This window comes from Lampetra fluviatilis, chromosome 48, assembly GCF_964198595.1.
Source record: "Lampetra fluviatilis chromosome 48, kcLamFluv1.1, whole genome shotgun sequence".
Lineage (NCBI taxonomy): Eukaryota > Metazoa > Chordata > Hyperoartia > Petromyzontiformes > Petromyzontidae > Lampetra > Lampetra fluviatilis.
In genome coordinates, this window is record NC_136322.1 from 9,026,148 (window position 1) to 9,045,172 (window position 19,025).

General features: G+C 52.1%; 1 long non-coding RNA gene across 1 annotated transcript; it reads left to right on the forward strand.

Annotated features, from left to right (window-relative positions):
- The first annotated feature begins 7,810 nt into the window (after nt 1–7,810).
- LOC144948321 (uncharacterized) lies at nt 7,811–17,252 on the forward strand. The gene is made up of 4 exons (XR_013640132.1): nt 7,811–8,019; nt 10,074–10,155; nt 14,204–14,264; nt 17,162–17,252. It is a non-coding gene; the product is annotated as an uncharacterized LOC144948321 (long non-coding RNA).
- Nucleotides 17,253–19,025: the final 1,773 nt, after the last annotated feature.

Below are 19,025 nucleotides of genomic sequence, written 5' to 3' on the forward strand. Positions count from 1 at the left end.
TGTTGGAGGGCGACTGCCTCCAACTGCCCAGTAGCGTCCTTCACGAGCCTCCTCCACTGAGGCCGATCTTGACACAGCTGGTACCAGTCATCGGCAAGTCCACTCAGCTCCACGCCCTCCTGTACCACATCACTCCATCTCTTCTCTCGCCCGTGCCGCGCCCGTTTAGCCCCCTCGATCCGGCCGAACAAAAGCAGTATCGGCATGCGGTGGCTGGGCATGCGGGCTACATGACCCAGCCAACGCAGCCTTGCCTGCCGGAGGAGCTCACCGATGGGACTTTGCCCAGATCTTTCAAGGATTTGTGAGCTCCTCACACAATCTAGCCTGGTTAAACCCAGGATGGATCGTAGGCAGGCCAGCCTAAATGTTTCCAACCGGCGAAGATGCTCCACTAGGGGGGTCCACGTTTCGCAAGCCGCAAGCGTAGAGAAGGGAGGGAATGACCGTGGGCCGAGAAGACCTGAAGCTTCGTGCGGAGCGACAGACCAGGTAGCTTCCACACAGCGTTACGCAACCGATGAAAAGATATTGCCGCTCGACTGATTCGGAGTGAGACCTCTGCTGATAAACTGGAGCCGGGTCATAAGCACACTGCCCAGGTATGGGAAACTCTCCACTCTCTCCACAACTGTCCCCATCACCAATTGGGAGTTGTGGGGGTGGAGTGTCCGATGATACAAAATACCCCAGGCAGGTGCTTAGTTTTGGTGGGGCTGATGGTAAGGGCCCCACCTCTTAGTTGCACGCTCCAGTCTCAGCAGCAGCGTCTCTAACTCCTCTTCTGAATGAGCAGCTATTACCAAATCATCGGCATACATAACGTGGTTGACCAATAGGGAGCCATCCCTTGATCGCACCCGGGCGTCGATCAGCCTCCCATTATATCTGTACCAAATGGGAAAATTCCCCCGGTACAGCTATTGAAGGCTTCACGAACTACGCAGTCGAAATAGATGTTAAATAATGTGGGAGCCAGAGGACATCCCTGTCGCACCCCAAGGTGTACAGGGAAAGGCTCCGACTCCCGGCCACGTAGTTTTACCCGGGCCCCGCTCACCATCATGAAGGTCCTTAATGATCGTGAGCAGAGGGTCAGGGACTCCGAAAGCACGAAGAACAACCCAGAGCCCAGGCCTACAGATGGTATCATAGGCCTTGACCAGGTCAATAAAAGCAGAGATGTAGGTCTTGTTGGAATTCCCTACACACACTCACACTCACTCACTCGCACTCACTCGCTCACTCACTCTCACTACTCACTCACCACTATCTCGCTCACACACACTCACTCGCACTCACACACTCACTCACACACTCACTTACACTCACTCATACACTCACTCGCTCACTTCACTCTCACTAACCACTCTCTCGCTCACACCACACTCACTCACTCGTACTCACTCACACTCACTCCACACACTCACTCGCTCACTCACTCTCACTCACTAACCACTCTCTCGCTCACACACATCACTCACTCGCACTCACTCACACTCACTCACACACACTCACACACACTCACTCACACACTCGCACTCACTCACACTCACTCACACACACCTCACACACACTCACTCACACACACTCACACACACTCACTCACACACTCGCACTCACTCACACTCACTCACACACTCACTCACACTCATACACTCACTCGCTCACTCACTCTCACTAACCACTCTCTCGCTCACCACACACTCACTCACTCGTACTCACTCACACTCACTCACACACTCACTCGCTCACTCACTCTCACTCACTAACCACTCTCTCGCCTCACACACTCACTCACTCGCACTCACTCACACTCACTCACACACACTCACACACACTCACTCACACACTCGCACTCACTCACACTCACTCACGCACTCACTCACACTTCATACACTCACTTACGCTTCACTCACTCTCACTAACCACTCTCTCGCTCACACACACTCACTCACTCGTACTCACTCACACTCACTTCACACGCTTCACACTCACTCATACACTCACTCGCTCACTCTCACTCACTCACTAACCACTCTCTCGCTCACACACTCACTCGCACTCACTCACACTCACTCACACACACTCACACACTCACTCGCACTCACTCACTCACTCACACACACTCACTAAACCACACACACACTCTCACTAACACACACACACTCTCACACACACTCACACTCTCTCACACTAACACTCACACACTCTCACTAGCACACACACACTGACACACTCTCACGCGGCTCTTAGTGGCGAGTGGCGCGATGGAGTGTTCGAGCGCAACGCGCAGCCAGTGCGAACCTTGAGCTTCCCTGTCGGTTGCGAGTTCAGTTGCAAATCGACCTTCATCAACATCGTCATCGTCGTCATCATTATCGTCATTGTCCGTCGTCATCATCGTCGTCATCATCGTCGTCATCATCATTGTCGTCGTCGTCATCATCATCGTCGTCATCGTCGTCATCATCTACGTCATCATCTACGTCATCGTCGTCATCATCTACGGCATCGTCGTCATCATCGTCGTCATCATCTACGTCATCGTCGTCATCTACGTCATCATCATTATCGTCATCATCTACGTCATCGTCATCATCTACGTCATCATCATTATCGTCATCATCATTAGTCATCATCTACGTCATCATCATCATCGTCATCATCTACGTCATCGTCGTCATCATCTACGGCATCGTCGTCATCATCGTCGTCATCATCTACGTCATCGTCGTCATCTACGTCATCATCATTATCGTCATCATCTACGTCATCGTCATCATCTACGTCATCATCATTATCGTCATCATCATAGTCATCTACGTCATCATCATCATCGTCATCATCTACGTCATCGTCGTCGTCGCCATGGAAGCCTTAATCACCGCGAGTGCCTCGCTGAAGGGCTGGGAGGTTCACGTCGCCGCCCCCCCCACGGGGTCGTGGGGGGGGGACGCGGCCCCTGACTCCACCCCCCCCTCCCTCCCACCCCCCCTCCATCCATCCCCCTCCCTCCCCCTGACTCCACCCCCCCTCCCCTCCACCCCCCCCCTCCATCCATCCCCCTCCCTCCCCCTGACTCCACCCCCCCCTCCCTCCCACCCCCCCCTCCATCCATCCCCCTCCCGTCTCCCACCCCCTCCGTCACCCCCCCCTCCCTCCCACCCCCTCCTTCCCCCTGACTCCATCCCCCCTCCCTCTCCCACCCCCTCCCTCCCCCTGACTCCATCCCCCCCTCCCTCCCACCCCCTCCCTCCCCCTGACTCCCTCCCCCCCTCCATCCATCCCCCTCCCTCCCCCTGACTCCCTCCCTCCATCCATCCCCCTCCCCCCTCCCGTCTCCCTCCCCCTGACTCCACCCCCCTCCCTCCCACCCCCTCCCTCCCCCTGACTCCATCCCCCCCTCCACCCCCCTCTCTCCCTCCCACCCCCTCCGTCACCCCCCCTCCCTCCCACCCCCTCCCTCCCCCTGACTCCACCCCCCCCCTCCGTCACCCCCCTCCCCCTGACTCCCTCCCCCGTCTCCCTCCCTCCCCCCCCCTCCCCCTCACTCTATCCCCCCTCCCTCTCACCTCCTCCGTCACCCCCCCTCCATCCATCCCCCTCCCTCCCCCCTCCCCCGTCTCTCTCTGCCTCCCCACCCTTCCGCCCGCCACGCCAAATAAACTCGACTCTTCAATTGTAAGGCGTGTAGTGGTGGTGGAGTGGTGGTGGTGTGGTGGTGGATGTGGTGGTGGTGGTGGATGTGGTGGTGGAGTGGTGGTGGTGGAGTGGTGGTGGTGGAGTGGTGGTGGTGGAGTGGTGGTGGAGTGGTGGTGGTGGATGTGGTGGTGGATGTGATGGTGGAGTGGTGGTGGTGGAGTGGTGGTGGTTGTGGAGTGGTGGTGGGTGTGTTGGTGGTGGTGGAGTGGTGGTGGTGGAGTGGTTGGTGGTGGAGTAGTGTTGAGTAGTGGTGGTGGAGTAGTGTGGTTGTGTGGTTGTGGAGTGGTGGTGGTGGAGTCGTGGTGGTGGTGGAATAGTGTGGTGGTGGAGTAGTGTTGAGTGGTGGTGGTGGTGAGTGGTGGTGGTGGAGTAGTGTGGTTGTGTTGTTGTGGAGTGGTGGTGGTGGTGGAGTGGTGGTGGTGGAGTCGTGGTGTGTGGTGGAATAGTGTGGTGGTGGAGTAGTGTTGAGTGATGGTGGTGGAGTAGTGTGGTAGTGTGGTTGTGGAGTGGTGGTGGTGGTGGAGTGGTGGTGGTGTAGTGGTGGAGTCGTGTCATTTTCTCCCAGAAACAACACAAAGCCACTACGGATGGCCACGTGAAATGTTCGAGACGCTCACTTTGCGGAGGAGAGGCTGCCACTCCTCTGTCGGGAGCTGGACGTACCGGGTCCCGCCTGGATCTCTGTGGCATTCAGGAGGTCCGGTGGACCGGCCTCTGGCTCCTGCCACCATGAGGGGTGGACAGTCCTCTACTCGGGGCAGGGAGACTGCCAAACAAGAGGGAGTTGCTCGTCTTCCGAACAAAAGAATGAAGGGGGCGTGGGGAGCGTGGCGGTGAGGTGTGGGAGGCTGTAAAGCCCCAGGCTACTTTGGGCTCGCCTTCCCATCAACCGGAGGCGAGGAGTGGTGGTCGTGGTTACTTAAGCCCCCACTGAAGACGAACATCCGTGGAGGGATGCAGGAAAGGCTGATGAGTCAGATGCCTTCTATGACCTCCTGTCACAGGTGCTAGCTAAAGTGGCCCCTCGGGATAGAGTCAACTTGTTGGGTGACTTTAATGCCCGAGTTGGTCATAATGCTGGCACCTGGTCTGGAGTGATTGGAAGGCATGGGCCAGATCAACGCAATAACAACGGTAGCAGGTTGCTAGATTTTTGTGCAGCCCATGGGGCTTGTAATTACCAACAACGCTCTTTCCGGCATCGGCACATCCACACAACATCATGGATGCATGCCGGGTTCAGGCAAGAACATCTGCTGACTAGACTACGTAGTGACGGAACAGCGGATGCGAGCCCATGTCCTTGACACCAGGACCTACCGTGGAGCTGATCTACCCTCTGGACCATCGACGAGTCATTCTGTAAGATGCGCCTGCCATTCTTCCACTCCGGTGTTGGGTGTACACCCAGGACCCCATTCAAACCTAAGGTGGCCTGGTCTCAGCTGATGAAAGTTTGCAAGCGAGAATTTCATCATCGCTTGCGGCTGGGGTTGGGCATCATCCCCCACTCCTCCAGATGTCGAGGGTAAATGGGTGAGGTTCAGGACTGTTACTCATGCAGCTGCAATGGCTGCTTTTGGGTACGCGGTCCAGACCTCCCCAGAGACCCTGGCTGACAGAGGAGGGTGTTCAGGCTGGCTGAGAAAAAAGCCTTCTTTGAGATGGAATCTGCCTCAATGGCCCTCGATCCAAAATCCCTGTTTAACTCCCATCAAAAAAGTAACCTGCAGCGCCACACCTATTACCATCATTAGGGGAAAAAACGGTGATCCAATCTCCGACTCCCAGGAACAGGTTTGCAGATTTGCCGAGCATTTCTATGACGTCCTGGGGGAGGGGAAATCCCTCCACATGGAAAATGTCGTGGGACAAAGTGGGGATGACCCTGCTGAGGCTGCAGTGCCTCAAATATTGGAAGAGGAAGTCACTCCCTGTAAGTGGCTGTCTGAGGTGCCATCTGTTGAGGAAGTACTGAAGGCGATCCAGAGTTTGAGACCAGGAAAGGCACTGGGCAGAGATGATCTCCCAAGCGAAATGCTGAGGGAGGGTGGCGTTTGTGCACAGACTGCCCCCTACATGACATCATAACAACAGTCTGGATCACTGGGCGGGTTCCGCAGGAATGGGAAGATTGCCCTGGTGGTCCCCATCTTTAAGAAGGGGGACCGCACAGACTGCAACAACTACAGGGGCATCTCACTCCTCAGTGTGAGGCCGGGAAAGGTCCTGGCAAGGATTATTCAAACATCGCCTTGCTAGGTACGCTGAGGAGAAGCTTGCGGAGTCCCAATGCGGTTTCAGGAAAGGGCGATCCTGCACAGATGCCATATTTTCGGTCCGTTTGCTACAGCAGAGGTGTAGGGAATTCCATCAAGACCTACATCTCTGCTTTATTGACCTGGTCAAGGCCTATGATACCATCAGTAGGCCTGGTCTCTGGGTTGTTCTTCGTGCTTTCGGAGTCCCTGACCCGCTGCTCACGATCATTAAGGACCTTCATGATGGTGAGCGGGCCCCGGGTAAAACTACGTGGCCGGGAGTCGGAGCCATTCCCTGTTCACCTTGGGGTCCGACAGGGATGTCCTGTGGCTCCAACATTATTAACATCTTTTTCGACCACGTAGTTCGTGAAGCCTTCAGTAGCTGTACCGGAGGAATTTCCATCTGGTACAGATACAATGGAGGCTGATCGATGCCCGGGTGTGGTCAAGGGATGGCTCCCTATTGGTCAACCACGTTATGTATGCCGATGATCTGGTGATTGCTGCTCACGTCACAGGAGGAGTTGGAGGCGCTGCTGCTGAAACTGGCGCTTGCCACTAAGAGGTGGGGCCTTACCATCAGCCCCACCAAAACGAAGCACCTGCCGGGGTATTTTCTACCATCGGGCACTCCAACTCCCAATCGGTGATGGGGCATTAGTGGAGAGTTTCCCATACCTGGGCAGTGTGGCTCATGACCGGCTACGGTTTAACAGCAGAGGTCTCACTCCGAATCAGTCGAGCGGCAATATCTTTTCATCGGTTGCGTAACGCTGTGTGGAAGCTACCTGGTCTGTCGCTCCACACGAAGCTTTGGGTCTTCTCGGCCACGGTCATTCCCTCCCTTCTCTACGCTTGCGAAACGTGGACCTCCCTAATGGAACATCTTCGCCGGTTAGAAACATTTAGGCTGGCCTGCCTACGATCAATCCTGGGTTTAACCTGCAGGCTGGATTGCGTGAGGAGCTCACAAATCCTCGAAAGATCTGGACAAAGTTCCATCGGTGAGCTCCTACGGCAGGCAAGGCTGCGTTGGCTGGGTCATGTAGCCCGCATGCCCAGCCACCGCATGCCCAAACAGCTTCTGTTCGGCCGGATCGAGGGGGCTAAACGGGCGCGGCACGGGCTAGAGAAGAGATGGAGTGATGTGGTACAGGAGGACGTGGAGCTGAGTGGACTTGCCGATGACTGGTACCAGCGGTGTCAAGATCGGCCTTTGTGGAGGAGGCTCGTGAAGGACGCTACTGGGCAGTTGTAGGCAGTCGCCCTCCAACAACAACGGAGGGCGGAGGAGCGACGCTCACAACAACGAGCGGAGCGCCGGGTGGCTAAAGCACAGCAAGTTGACACAGTAGGGGGCACAGGTGGTGCATCAGCCAGTCATCTCAGTTATCTCAGTCGACCCATGGCACCTGCTGGGTCTGCCCCGTGACCTCCTGCCAGCGGGCGTTCGACACTTCACGTGGCCTCAAGGTGCACCTAGCCTGGCACAAGCGTCGTGGTGACGTCACCGCCACTTAGTGGCGAATTGCGGTTGTTGTTGTTGATGTTTTTTCAATTTTTCTTGCTGTGGTTTTAGCACAGCTGATGATGATTTGCTTGTGTTGCAATGGAAACGTCGTGATAATTTAATTGTTTTATATTTAGATAAATGTATTTATTTATTATTTCACTGCTACGTCACTTTACCGAAAGAACCAAGAATACGAATCCCTGGGTGGTCCGGGCGTTGTGACGTCACCACCCCCTCCGAGCGTCGTGACGTCACTGCGTCGTGACGTCGTCAACTCAGCCGAGCCGAGCGTCTTGACGTCACATCCGCCAAACATCCTGACGTCACATCCGCCGAGCGCCGTGACGTCACCAAGCCCCCAGCTATGGCGTCCGTCAGCTGAGGGAGCGAGTTGAGTACAAAAGAAAAAAAGGAAAATTTTAAACGAAATAATTTAAAATAAATTTTAATCGAGAGGAGAGGCGCAGGAAGATGAGTGGAGATGACGGGAAAGACGACAAACACGGAAGGAAGCGGAGAGCCGCCGCCATAGACGAGGTAAGATCGAAAACCTCTCTCTCTCGCGGGCTCGAATCGATTCGATTGTGTTGTGTTTTTGTTTTGCGTCGATTCTCTCGTATCACTCAACGCTCGTCGATTCCCTTCGCGTCCGTTTTCCCGCGTATCTTAACGCTCGTCGATTCCTCGGCCTCGATTCGATTGTCGATTCTTTTGTTTTTTACTCTCGATTCCCTGGTTTCCTTATAACTTAATGGTCTTTCGATTCCCTCGGCGTCGATTCCTTTCGCTCATCGATTCCCTCCGCGTCCGTGTCTCGTAACGCTCGTCGATTCACTCGACTTCGATTCCCCTTCGCGTTGATTCCTCGCGTCGATTCCTCCTATCTCTCAACGCTCGTCGATTCCCTTTCGGCAGTGATACAACAATCATCAATCATACTGTGTATAGTGTAGTGTGTAGTGTAGATTGTATAGTGTAGTATATAGTGTAGTGTAGTAGTGTAGTGTATAGTAGTGTATATCGTAGTGTAGTGTATAGTAGTGTAGTGTATAGTAGTGTAGTGTATAGTGAAGTGTATAGTGTAGTGTATAGTGTAGATTGTATAGTGTAGTATATAGTGTAGTGTAGTAGTGTATAGTAGTGTAGTGTATAGTGTAGTGTAGTAGTGTAGTGTAGTGTGTAGTGTAGTGTATAGTGTAGTGTGTAGTGTAGATTGTATAGTGTAGTATATAGTGTAGTGTAGTAGTGTATAGTAGTGTAGTGTGTAGTGTAGTGTAGTAGTGTAGTGTATAGTGTAGTGTATAGTGTAATGTGTAGTGTAGATTGTATAGTGTAGTATATAGTGTAGTGTAGTAGTGTATATCGTAGTGTAGTGTATATCGTAGTGTAGTGTATAGTAGTGTAGTGTATAGTAGTGTAGTGTATAGTAGTGTAGTGTATAGTGTAGGGTATAGTGTAGTGTATAGTAGTGTAGTGTATAGTAGTGTATAGTAGTGTAGCGTGTAGTGTATAGTAGTGTGTAGTGTAGTGTATAGTAGTGTAGCGTGTAGTGTATAGTGTTGTGTAGTGTGTAGTAGTGTAGTGTATAGTAGTGTAGTGTATAGTGTAGTGTATAGTGTAGTGTAGCGTGTAGTGTATAGTGTAGTGTAATGTGTAGTGTAGTGTGTAGTGTAGTGTATAGTGTAGTGTATATAGTAGTGTGTAGTGTAGTGTATAGTGTAGTGTATAGTAGTGTGTAGTGTATATAGTAGTGTAGTGTATAGTGTAGTGTGTAGTAGTGTATAGTAGTGTAGTGTATAGCGTAGTGTATAGTAGTGTATAGTGTAGTATATAGTATTGTAGTGTATAGTGTAGTGTATAGTGGTGTGTAGTGTATAGTAGTGTGTAGTGTATAGTGTAGTGTATAGTAGTGTATAGTAGTGTGTAGTGTATAGTAGTGTAGTGTATAGTAGTGTAGCGTGTAGTGTATAGTAGTGTGTAGTGTAGTGTATAGTAGTGTAGCGTGTAGTGTATAGTGTAGTGTATAGTGTAGTGTATAGTGTAGTGTATAGTGTAGTGTAGTGTGTAGTAGTGTAGTGTATAGTGTAGTGTATAGTGTAGTGTATATAGCAGTAGTACATATAGTGTTGTAATGGATAAACAAACCTGTCAACCCCCTTATTAGAGACCAGCTATGTGATCGTCATAATGCCCCTGATGCTGCTGGGACGATGATGATGACGATGATGATGACGATGATGACGATGATGACGACGATGATGATAACGATGACGACGATGCTGATGATGACAATGCCGACATGATGACGATGATGACCCTGATGATGATTGATGATGATGACGATGATGCTGATGATGACGACGATGATGACGATGATGACAATGCCGACAATGCTGATGATGATGCTAACGATGATGCTAACGATGATGATGACGATGATGCTGATGATGACAATGCCGACAATGATGACAATGCTGACGATGATGACAATGATGACAATGATGACGATGCCGACAAATGCTGACGATGATGACAATGCCGATGATGATGATGATGATGACGACGTTGACGCCGCTGTCCACATCCACCAGGCCGTCAGTAACTGGGAGACGGCGGACCTGGGGAACGACGACCGCAAGCAGAAAATTCCTGCGACTCATGGGCGCAGAGAAGGTGCACAACCCCATCGACGCTCGCACACCAATTTCTTGGTTCTTTCGGTAAAGTCACCACGTAGAAGGAATAACAAAAATAAAACATTAAATACAATTCTCGCAAAGGGAAATAATAAAATAATAAACAATACACATTAAATACAATTCTCACAAAGGGAAATAATAAAATAATAAACAATAAAACATTAAATACAATTCAATTCTCGCAAAGGGAAATAATAAAATAATAAACAATAAAACATTAAATACAATTCTCACAAAGGGAAATAATAAAATATTTTTTTTTTTTAAACTTAATACAATTCTCACAAAGGGAAATAATAAAATAATAAACATTAAACAATAAAATACAATTCTCACAAAGGGAAATAATAAAAATTAAAACGCTATAAAATACAATTCTCACAAAGGGAAATAATAAACATAAAACAATAAAATACAATTCTCACAAAGGGGAAATAATAAAATAATAAACATTAAACTTAATAAAATACAATTCTCACAAAGGGAAATTAATAAAATAATAAAACATAAAACAATAAAATACAATTATCACAAAGGGAAATAATAAAATAATAAACATAAAACATAATAAAATACAATTCTCACGACGTTTCGGCCACAACGCAAGCAGCCGTCCTCAGGTGAAGACCAGGTCTGTCGGGGAGACAGCGTCCTGAATGAAACAACACCACCACGTTTGAATCCTGCAGTCACGAAAGCTTTAAATCGAAAATTAACCCGTAAAAAACAACGTTTTTCACTATAAATCCTTTATATGCGTGTTCAATGGGCCACAACCCAGCCCACATTGGTCCTTTGAAACGGGCGGCTAGAGTCCTCTCGTCCTCTGGCTTGAGATGGCTGCCACCTATGGGTCAGATGATTGTCTGCCACCATTAAGCAATTGGTTAATTACATATGATATTTTTGTCCTAAAAAATGTAAAATTTTGGAAAAAAAAAAATTTCCACGAACATTAATTGTCACGCACGACGAGTCTGTGTGGGAAAATGTCAGCTCGATTGGATCACGGGAAGTGGGTTAAAAAAACGACCGAAAGATTTGCACGTTCCTAAGCAAGCAAGCAAGCACGCAAGCAAGCAAGTGAACTTAATATAAAAGATTTAAAAAGCTCGCACACTAATCACGGAGATCCCTCCCACCACCACGGGGTGTTTCAAAGAGACGGACCCAATTCCAAAAGCAGTTTTAATTCACGATGACAACGTGTTACTGTTGCACACACAAAGTCACAGACTGTTTGAATGAGTTTACCAAGGTTTTACTTTGACCATCTTATACTGGTAGGAACCAACCACCTGGTTCCACCAGCCCACAGGGGATTATTGTGTCCGTCCGTCCGTCGTGCATCTAAAAATGGGACGGGTGGGGCTGGGTGGGGAGGGGCTGGGTGGGGAGGGTGGGGAGGGGCTGGGTTGGGGGAGGGTGGGGAGGGGCTAGTTTGCGAGGGGCTGGGTGGGGAGGGGCTGGGGTGGGGAGGGTGGGAAGGGGCTGGGTGGGGAGGGTGGGGAGGGGTTGGGAGGGTGGAGAGGGGCTGGGTGGGGAGGGGCTGGGTGGGGAGGGTGGGGAGGGGCTGGGTGGGGAGGGTGGGGAGGGGCTGGGTGGGGAGGGTGGGGAGGGGTTGGGAGGGTGAGAGGGGCTGGGTGGGGAGGGTGGGGAGGGGTTGGGAGGGTGAGAGGGGCTGGGTGGGGAGGGGCTGGGTGGGGAGGGTGGGGAGGGTGGGGAGGGGCTGGGTGGGGAGGGGCTGGGTGGGGAGGGGTGGGGAGGGGCTGGGTGGGGAGGGTGGGGAGGGGCTGGGTGGGGAGGGTGGGGAGGGGTTGGGAGGGTGAGAGGGGCTGGGTGGGGAGGGGCTGGGTGGGGAGGGTGGGGAGGGGTGGGGAGGGGCTGGGTGGGGAGGGTGAGGGGCTGGGTGGGGAGGGGCTGGGTGGGGAGGGTAGGGAGGGGCTGGGTGGGGAGGGGTTGGGAGGGTGAGAGCGGCTGGGTGGGGAGGGGCTGGGTTGGGAGGGTGAGAGGGGCTGGGTGGGGAGGGTGGGGAAGGGGCTGGGTGGGGAGGGGGCTGGGAGGGGTGAGAGGGGCTGGGTGGGGAGGGGCTGGGTGGGGAGGGGCTGGGTGGGGAGGGTGAGAGGGGCCTGGGTGGGGAGGGGCTGGGTGGGGTGGGGGCTGGGTGGGGTGGGGCTGGGTGGGGAGGGGAGGGTGATGCTGGGGTGGGGGGGGGGCTGGGAGGGGAGGGTGGGGAGGGGCTGGGTGGGGAGGGTGGGGAGGGGCTGGGGTGGGGAGGGTGGGGAGGGGTTGGGAGGGTGAGAGGGGCTGGGTGGGGAGGGTGGGGAGGGGTTGGGAGGGTGAGAGGGGCTGGGTGGGGAGGGGCTGGGTGGGGAGGGTGGGGAGGGTGGGGAGGGGCTGGGTGGGGAGGGGCTGGGTGGGGGAGGGTGGGGAGGGGGCTGGGTTGGGGAGGGTGGGGAGGGGCTGGGTGGGGGTGGTGAGGGAGGGGTTGGGAGGGTGAGAGGGGCTGGGTGGGGAGGGGCTGGGTGGGGGAGGGTGGGGAGGGTGGGGAGGGGCTGGGTGGGGAGGGTGAGGGGCTGGGTGGGGAGGGGCTGGGTGGGGAGGGTACGGGAGGGGGCTGGGTGGGGAGGGGTTGGGAGGGTGAGAGCGGCTGGGTGGGGAGGGGCCTGGGTTGGGAGGGTGAGAGGGGGCTGGGTGGGGAGGGTGGGGAGGGGCTGGGTGGGGGAGGGGCTGGGAGGGTGAGAGGGGCTGGGTGGGGAGGGGCTGGGTGGGGAGGGGGCTGGGTGGGGAGGGTGAGACGGGGCTGGGTGGGGAAGGGGCTGGGTGGGGTGGGGCTGGGTGGGGTGGGGCTGGGTGGGGAGGGGAGGGTGATGCTGGGTGGGGGGGGGCTGGGAGGGGAGGGTGGGGAGGGGCTGGGTGGGGAGAGATTTAGCGATTTCAAATCGGGTCCACGTTTTTGAAAACTCACTCTATTTCACAGGCGCTTGCCCCCGCAGCCTGTCGGAGGCTACACGGGGGAGCTTTGTCTGTGTGTAGGTGCAAGTCACTGACCGCACTTGCCCCTACAAGTCTGGTCAGAGGCTACACGGGGGAGCTTTGTCTGTGTGTAGGGTGCAAGTCACTGACCGCACTTGCCCCTACAGCCTGTTCAGAGGCTACACGGGGGAGCTTTGTCTGTGTGTGTCTAGGTGCAAATCACTGACAGCACTTGCCCCTACAGCCTGTTCAGAGGCTACACGGGGGAGCTTTGTCTGTGTGTGTCTAGGTGCAAATCACTGACAGCACTTGCCCCTACAGCCTGTTCAGAGGCTACACGGGGGAGCTTTGTCTGTGTGTGTCTAGGTGCAAATCACTGTCAGCACTTGCCCCCGCAGCCTGTTCAGAGGCTACACGGGGGAGCTTTGTCCTGTGTGTGTCTAGGTGCAAGTCACTGACAGCACTTGCCCCTACAGCCTGTTCAGAGGCTACACAGGGGAGCTTTGTCTGTGTGTGTCTAGGTGCAAGTCACTGACAGCACTTGCCCCTACAGGCCTGTTCAGAGGCTACACAGGGGAGCTTTGTCTGTGTGTGTCTAGGTGCAAGTCACTGACAGCACTTGCCCCTACAGCCTGTTCAGAGGCTACACGGGGGGAGCTTTGGTCTGTGTGTGTCTAGGTGCAAATCACTGACAGCACTTGCCCCTACAGCCTGTTCAGAGGCTACACGGGGGGAGCTTTGTCTGTGTGTGTAGGTGCAAATCACTGACAGCACTTGCCCCTACAGCCTGTTCAGAGGCTACACGGGGGGAGCTTTGTCTGTGTGTGGTCCTAGGTGCAAATCACTGACAGCACTTGCCCCTACAGCCTGTTCAGAGGCTACACGGGGGAGCTTTGTCTTTGTAGGTGCAAGTCACTGACAGCACTTGCCCCGGCGGTGTGTTAGAGGCTACCTGGGGTGTCTTTGTCTGTGTAGGTGCAAGTCACTGACAGCACTTGCCCCGGCGGTGTGTTAGAGGCTACCTGGGGTGTCTTTGTCTCTGCTAGAAGGCGCACAAGGGGCGGCTGGTGATTGGTGAGCACGGCAGCCACACAGCCTGCCGCTCCGGTGAGCAGACTGCCAAACTGTCCACTCATTCACTCATTCATTCACCCATTCATTCACTCACTCACTCACTCATTCACTCACTCACTCAATTCACTCATTCACTCACTCATTCACCCATTCATTCACTCAGTCACTCACTCATTCACCCATTCATTCACTCACTCATTCACTCACTCACTCATCTCACTCATCACTCACTTCACTCACTCACTCCCTCATTCACCCATTCATTCACTCACTCATTTACTCATTCACTCACTCATTCACTCACTCATTCACTCACTCACTCATTCACTCACTCATTCACTCACTCATTCACCCATTCATTCACTCATTCATTCACTAATTCATTCACTCACTCACTCATTCACTCACTCATTCACCCATTCATTCACTCACTCATTCACTCACTCACTCATTCACTCACCTCACTCATTCACTCACTCATTCACTCACTCATTCATTCACTCACTCATTCACTAATTCATTCACTCACTCATTCACTCACTCATTCACCCATTCATTCACTCACTCATTCATCCTCACTCACTCATTCACTCACTCACTCATTCACTCACTCATTCACCCATTCATTCACTCATTCATTCACTCACTCATTCACTCATTAATTCACTCACTCATTCACTAATTCATTCACTCATTCACTCACTCATTCACTCACTCATTTACTCATTCATTCACTCATTCATTCACTCATTAATTCACTCACTCATTCACTCACTAATTCATTCACTCACTCATTCACTCACTCATTCATTCATTCACTCATTCACTCACTCATTCACTCACTCATTCACTCATTCACTCATTCACTCACTCATTTACTCATTCACTCACTCATTCACCCATTCATTCACTCACTCATTAACTCACTCACTCACTCATTCACTCACTCATTCACCCATTCATTCACTCAGTCATTCACTCACTCATTTACTCATTCACTCACTCATTCACTCACTCATTCATTCACTCACTCATTCACTCATTAATTCACTCACTCATTCACTAATTCATTCACTCATTCACTCACTCATTCACTCACTCATTCACTCACTAATTCATTCACTCATTAATTCACTCACTCATTCACTCACTCATTCATGTCATTCACTCATTCACTCACTCATTCACTCACTCATTCACCCACTCACTCATTCACTCATTCACCCACTCACTCATTCACTCATTAATTCATTCACCCACTCATTCATTCATTCACCCACTCACTCATTCACCCACTCATCCACTCACTCATTCACTCACTCATTCATTCACCCACTCACTTACTCACTTCATTCACCCACTCACTCATTCACCCCCACTCACTCATTCACCCCACTCACTCATTCACCCACTCACTCATTCACCCACTCAACTCATTCACCCACTCACTCATTCACCCACTCACTCGTTCACCCACTCACTCATTCACCCACTCACTCGTTCCCAAGCCCACCCACTCATTCACCCCACTCACTCATTCACTCACTCATTCGCCCACCCACTCATTCGCCTACTCACTCATTCACTCACTCATTCACCCACTCACTCATTTCACCCACTCATTCACCCACCCATTCACCCACCCATTTCATTCACGCACTCATCCACTCACCCACTCATTCACCCACCCACTCATTCACCCACTTACCCCACTCATTTGCCCACTCATTCATTCACGCACTCATTCACCCGCTCATTCGCCCACCCATTCATTTACCCACCAATTTCATTCACACACTCATTCGCCCACCCACTCATTTACCCACCCCACTCATTCACCTACCCACTAATTCACCTACCCACTCATTCACCTACCCACTCATTTGCCCACCCATTCATTCACCCACTCACTCATTCACTCACTCATTCGCCCACTCACTCATTCGCCTACTCACTCATTCAACCTACCCACTCATTCACGCACTCATTCACCCACTTACTCATTCACCTACCCACTCATTCACCTACCCACTCATTCACCTACCCACTTATTTCACTCACTCATTCACCTACCCACTCATTCGCCCACCCATTCATTCACCCACTCACTCATTCACTCACTCATTCGCCCACCCACTCATTCGCCTACTCACTCATTTACTAAATCATTCACTAAATCATTCATCCACTCTGTGTGTGTGTCTATAGGTCTCTATAGGGTTTATATATGTCTATGGGGTCTCTATAGGGTTTCTGTGTGTCTATAGGGTTTATGTATGTCTATGGGGTCTCTATAGGGTATGTGTGGGTCTATAGGGTTTATGTATGTCTATGGGGTCTCTATAGGATCTGTGTGTCTATAGGGTCCTCTATAGGGTCTCTATAGGGTCTGTGTGTGTCTATAGGGTTTATGTATGTCTATGGGGTCTCTATAGGGTCTGTGTGTGTATCTATAGGGTTTATGTATGTCTATGGGGTCTCTATAGGGTCTGTGTGTGTGTGTCTATAGGGCTTATGTGTGTCTGTAGGGTCTGTAATAGGGTCTGTGTGTGTGTAGGGTCTCTATGGGGTCTCTATAGGGTCTGTGTGTGTCTATAGGGTGTATGTATGTCTATGGGGTTTCTATAGGGTCTGTGTGTGTGGTCTATAGGGTTTATGTGTGGTCTGTAGGGTCTGTATAGGGTCTGGGTGTGTGTAGGGTCTCTATGGGGGTCTCTATAGGGTCTGTGTGTCTATAGGGGAGGAGGAGGGCAATATGATCGCAGCGTGGGAGACATACACTCTGTGTGTGTGTGTCTGTAGGGTGTCTATAGGGTCTGTGTGTGTGTGTCTATAGGGTGTCTATGGGGTCTGTGTGTGTCTGTAGGATCTCTATAGGGTCTGTGTGTGTGTCTATAGGGTCTCTATAGGGTCTGTGCGTGTGTCTATAGGGGAGGAGGAGGGCAGAATGAGGGAGGCGCTGGAGAGGCAATATGATCGCAGCGTGGGAGACATACACTCTGTGTGTGTGTGTCTGTAGGGTCTCTATAGGGTCTCTATAGGGTCTGTGTGTCTATAGGGTCTCTATAGGGTCTGTGTGTCTATAGGGGAGGAGAGGAGGGCAGAATAAGGGAGGCGCTGGAGAGGCAATATGATCGCAGCGTGGGAGACATTACACTCTGTGTGTGTGTGTCTGTAGGGTCTCTATAGGGTCTGTGTGTCTATAGGGTCTCTATAGGGTCTGTGTGTCTATAGGGGAGGAGGAGGGCAGAATGAGGGAGGCGCTGGAGAGGCAATATGATCGCAGCGTGGGAGACATACACTCTGTGTGTGTGTGTGTCCTGTAGGGTCTCTATAGGGTCTCTATAGGGTCTGTGTGTCTATAGGGTCTCTATAGGGTCTGTGTGTCTATAGGGGAGGAGGAGGGCAGAATAAGGGAGGCGCTGGAGAGGCAATATGATCGCAGCGTGGGAGACATACACTCTGTGTGTGTGTGTCTGTAGGGTCTCTATAGGGTTTTGTGTGTCTATAGGGTCTCTATAGGGTCTGTGTGTCTATAGGGGAGGAGGAGGGCAGAATGAGGGAGGCGCTGGAGAGGCAATATGATCGCAGCGTGGGAGACATACACTCTGTGTGTGTGTGTCTGTAGGGTCTCTATAGGGTCTCTATAGGGTCTGTGTGTCTATAGGGTCTCTATAGGGTCTGTGTGTCTATAGGGAGGAGGAGGGCAGAATGAGGGAGGCGCTGGAGAGGCAATATGATCGCAGCGTGGGAGACATACACTCTGTGTGTGTGTGTCCTGTAGGGTCTCTATAGGGTCTCTATAGGGTCTGTGTGTCTATAGGGTCTCTATAGGGTCTGTGTGTCTATAGGGGAGGAGGAGGGCAGAATAAGGGAGGCGCTGGAGAGGCAATATGATCGCAGCGTGGGAGACATACACTCTGTGTGTGTGTGTCTGTAGGGTCTCTATAGGGTCTCTATAGGGTCCTGTGTGTCTATAGGGTCTCTATAGGGTCTGTGTGTCTATAGGGGAGGAGGAGGGCAGAATGAGGGAGGCGCTGGAGAGGCAATATGATCGCAGCGTGGGAGACATACACTCTGTGTGTGTGTGGTCTGTAGGGTCTCTATAGGGTCTCTATAGGGTCTGTGTGTCTATAGGGTCTCTATAGGGTCTGTGTGTCTATAGGGGAGGAGGAGGGCAGAATGAGGGAGGCGCTGGAGAGGCAATATGATCGCAGCGTGGGAGGACATACACTCTGTGTGTGTGTGTCCTGTAGGGTCTCTATAGGGTCTCTATAGGGTCTGTGTGTCTATAGGGTCTCTATAGGGTCTGTGTGTCTATAGGGGAGGAGGAGGGCAGAATGAGGGAGGCGCTGGAGAGGCAATATGATCGCAGCGTGGGAGACAAGATCTCTGGCAGACATCGACGGCACTGCGGTCTGGGATACGCTGACGTGAGCACGCATCGACAACAACATCATCAACATCAACATCATCGTCAACAACATCATCAACAACATCGTCAACAACATCATCAACATCGTCAACATCGTCAACATCATTGTCATCACATCGCCAACATCATCAACATCATCAACATCGTCAACATCATCACGTCAACATCATCAACATCATCACATCGTCATCATCGTCGTCATCATCATCATTACAGCGTCATCATCATCGTTCGTCATCGTCATCATCATCATCATTACAGCGTCGTCATCATCATCATCGTCATCATCGTCATCATCGTCATCATCGTCATCATCATCGTCATCATCGTCATCATCGTCATCATCATCATCGTCGTCA